General features: G+C 41.4%; 1 pseudogene; it reads right to left on the reverse strand.

The window, feature by feature from the left end:
- Nucleotides 1–2,347: 2,347 nt before the first annotated feature.
- On the reverse strand, nt 2,348–2,933 carry LOC102820737 (annotated as a pseudogene).
- Between the last annotated feature and the right edge of the window lie 1,257 nt (nt 2,934–4,190).

Here is a 4,190-nt window from a genome sequence, read left to right on the forward strand (position 1 = left end):
AACTAGCCTTCCCAGAGGTAACAGGATGGAGAGCATTACTACCATCAAGTAAGAGGCAACTGTGCTGAAAAACTCTCATACCCAGAAGACAGAGAGAAAAATAGAGCTATAACACCAAAGACAGCAAGAAACAGTAGCGGCAGGACCAGGAGACCTTAAGAGATGGCATAGAAGGCTTCCTGGTTCAGAGAGTAAGGTGGTGCAGAGGGTGTGCCAACCCATGGAGTAAGAGGGTTGAGCGCCTTTGAGTAGGAGGTTTGCTGGCAGAGTAGGTTGTTTGCAAGTATTTATCAGTGCATTTAAAGAACTTTGTAACACTTGCCCAGGTAGGGCAGAGATTGGGCCAGCCCAAGAAGCAACTGACTGTGGGCGTGGCCAAGAAGCTGCCTTAACTGAAAAACTGAATTCTGAGTCATACGTGATTCTGAATTGTAGCCTGTTACTTCTCCCTGGAGAAAGACATCACACTTGGTGAAGTGGATGGTCAGTGAAAAAGAGGAAGATCCTCAACAAGATGGATTGGCACAGTGGGAGCAGCAACAGGCTCAAATGTAACAACAATTGTGAGGATGGCACAAGACCTGGCAGAGTTTCAGTCTGTTGTACAAAGGGCCACTATGAGTCAGAACCAACTCGACAGTACCTAACAATAACAACAACAACCACTTGTATAATAAATCATGTAACTGTAAGTCTAGTCTGAGAGTTCTGTGTGGACATGGCAAGGAATGAGTGAACCCAGCAGAGAGGGAGGGACATGTGCCATGTGAGGGACAGCTGGTATCAGAATTGGTATTGGAGAGAGGAGACACGTCTGACTCCACCTCACTGGACCCATCCTTGGGCTGTTGATGCTGACAATGATTCTCCTTCCCCTGGTGAATTTAGAAGTGATCAGATGCTTCCTCCACACCCCTGTTACATCAGGGCTGGTCTCTGGGTCTCGTAAAGATGACTCCAACCTGGTGCCATCCAAATGAAGTTCTGGGGAAACTACAATTAGATTGTTAGCCTGCACAAAGAGGAAACGCTACCATCTGTGCTGATTTAATGATCTGTGAAACACTTCAAGAACACTAATGAGTTACTTCTAATAAGAGATCTGCCAAAGTAATATGGTGGACTACGCAGATGTGCTACACGGACCCTCTACAACAAAGATACGAGAAACCGAATGAAACTAACACAGATGAAAATCCTGGAACCCCAAACTTTAGGAGAAAGATGAAAGAAGTGGATTGAGTGCTTGCTGGGAAGAGAAGTTGAGCAGGGATGGCGAGAGAGGAAGACTGATTGGTGAACAGCTTGCCATCGTGAACCATTGTGAGCAGCTTTGGTGATACAAGATAGCCTGGCCGATACGAGTTACACAGGCAACTGGAAAAGTATGGTTCCTTCTTTTTCCCCTGGTGACTAGAGAGGTGGCTAGCTCCCACCCTTATCTACCCCAGCATAAAGCGTGATCTCCAGGAGTTTGGAACTATGTAGTTGGGAGACTCCCCAGTATGAGGAGGGGACTGGCTATGCCACTCTGGTGTGCCATTTGGTGCCTGGATTTAGCAGGGTTCACCTTAGGACCTACAGAACCAGCAGAGCTGCCAGACTAGCAGTTAGCCCATCACCCTGCCCTGAGCTGCCCTGTGATCCTAACAAATACTGAAATTAACTCCATCAAGGGCCTTTATGAACTTTCAGATTGAGTGCCCTGAAAATAGATACCATTAGGACTGATCACAACTCCATCTAGGACCAGGAACTCTGCCATCCCATCCCTCCCACACTCACCTCAAGAGCTCCTTGACTGGCAGGAGCCCCTCAGAGTTTCCTCTTCTCCAAGTCCAACGGCTGCACTGTTATTTTTGTTATTGTTTTTATTTTGGGGTTTGGTTTTTTTCCTTTTGTTGGTTCATTGTTTTGGTTTGTTTATTCTTTCTCCCTCTTCTTCTCTTCCCATTCCCTTGAATTTAAAAAGAAAATACATCATTTTATAACAATTTTTTTAAACAAAATGCAACATCCTAAAAACCACAAGGTTTATTATTGAAACTAATCCTTAGGAGTTTGCTGTGCTACCTACCATACACATGTCAAGAAATTAAAGAACCATTAAATATTTAGAAACATTCAACATCAGAAGCTTTAAAATCTAACTATGTAGTAGCCTCTCAAAAAGGGACAACCTGCATTGTAAAAAAGTATTTTCTCTTTGAAGAATCTTTCAGTTATACAAAATTCTCTACAGTTTTTATATTGAAGCTAATATTGAACTGCACTTGAGTTTATATTCTTAGCTAAACAATTGCCTGAGCACACACGCATGCTCCACACTTTATTGCAGGATAGCCACTTATTCTGCATTTTCATCCTCTTCCTCATCATCTTCATCTTCATCTTCCTCCTCCTTCTCATCTTATGGTTATTCTTTTTCTTTGAACCTGTTGGCCTGCCAGGACCTTCTTTCCAGCTTCACTTTAGCCCTTGGCACGGTAGGTGGCAATATCCTTTTCATATTTCTTCTTTAGATTGGCTGCTCTGTAGTCATATGGTTGTTTATCTGTGGCTGATTTTCAGACTACAATTCACCCAATTTTTTGGTAGTATCTCCAGTGAATAGGGCCGGATGTTCACTTTTGATCTTAGGGTGATGTTCACAACAAAACAGGAAGAAGGCTGGTGGTGGCCTCTTAAGGGCATTGAGATCTTTTTTCTTTCCTTTCTTGTCACCTTTGGGATGCACTGTAATTTTTCATTTCCCGGTCATAGTGAGCTTTGTCACTGTTTTCCATATCTCCAAACTTCAACTTTTCCTTTTCAGAGCACTTCTTGGAGAACTTGGCAAAGGTGACAGACAAGTTGGGGTGTTTCCTTTTGTGCTCTTCCCAGCAGGTCTGCATGAAGAAGGCGAAGGCATTGGGGTCTCTTTTGCCCATCATGCTGCTTGGTGCCTGACTGGTGTGAGTCTCATGAAGCAGACTTGTCCTACAGAGAAGCTTCTTCCCAAGGGCTCTACCATGAACTGGTTCTATTCCCTTGAATTTTATTCTTCCTTGGCTTTTGTTTGTCCTTTTTCCTTCTGTTTCTCACTTTTCCTCTTCTTTTTTTCCCCCCTTTCAATCTTTTCTTACTACTTTCTACTCTCTTTCTCTTTTCATTCTATCTCTTCCTGGATTTTTTAAGGGTTATTTTTACTTTTGCTTCTTTTTGTTTTCTCTTCTATAGTTCCATTTTCTGCTGACTCGACGGCACTTAACAACAACAACAATTCTCTTTTTAGTTGTTTTATTATTTTTTTCTGTTCCCTGTCTGTTTAAATTTGTTCTCCTTTATTAGTTTCTTTTATCATCGTTGGTTGCTTATTTGTTTATTCTGTTTTGCTTCTGGGTATGTGTGTGTCAGGGTGAAAGGGAGATTTCTCCCCTTTCCCATCCAACAGGAGATAGCAACCGTGTTCATATAACCCAGCCACAACCATACCCTCTGCTGCTCCACTCTCTGGGAAAGAGTCAATACCAACCCCTATAACACATGATCAACCATAAACAGCAGCCAAACCCACAAGAAACTGAGGTGCACCAAAAGAATGATACATACACCTCCACTCTCTAACCCACAGGAGAGAGTGGGTGAGAGCCTAAGAACACATCAAAATACAATCGCCAATTACCTACAAATACGAAAACAACATAATGTCCAAGAGACAACAGACAATTTCAACTCATGCAAAGAAACAAGAGAGAATGGAACAAAAAATGATCAAGCTGCAGATAAAAAAAAAAAAGTTTCTAAGGAAAAAAGGTAATGAACTAACTGAAAAAGAATTCAAAATAATGATATTTAGGTATCTTCGAAGGATTGGCCGAAAGATCAAGGAAAGCAATGAGAACACACACTAAAAAAACTTAAGAAGAATTTTTTTAAAAAAATCACACAAGAACGAACAGAATAAATGCAAACTTTGAAACAACACACAACCTGCAATTAGAAATTCAGAAGATTAATACTATGATTTCAGAAATGGACAATAAATGTTAAGGGCAAGGGAGTAGATTCAGAGCAATGGATGCACAAATTAGTGAACTTGAAGATTAATGTCTCTATACTAGTATACTTCTTGTTTTTGCTGTTTTTTAATTATTCTTCTTACGTGACAGCACTTTGCTGTCACGTAAGAAGAAGAATAAAAAGAATGA

Source organism: Chrysochloris asiatica, unplaced genomic scaffold (genome assembly GCF_000296735.1).
Source record: "Chrysochloris asiatica unplaced genomic scaffold, ChrAsi1.0 scaffold00302, whole genome shotgun sequence".
NCBI classification, from domain to species: domain Eukaryota; kingdom Metazoa; phylum Chordata; class Mammalia; order Afrosoricida; family Chrysochloridae; genus Chrysochloris; species Chrysochloris asiatica.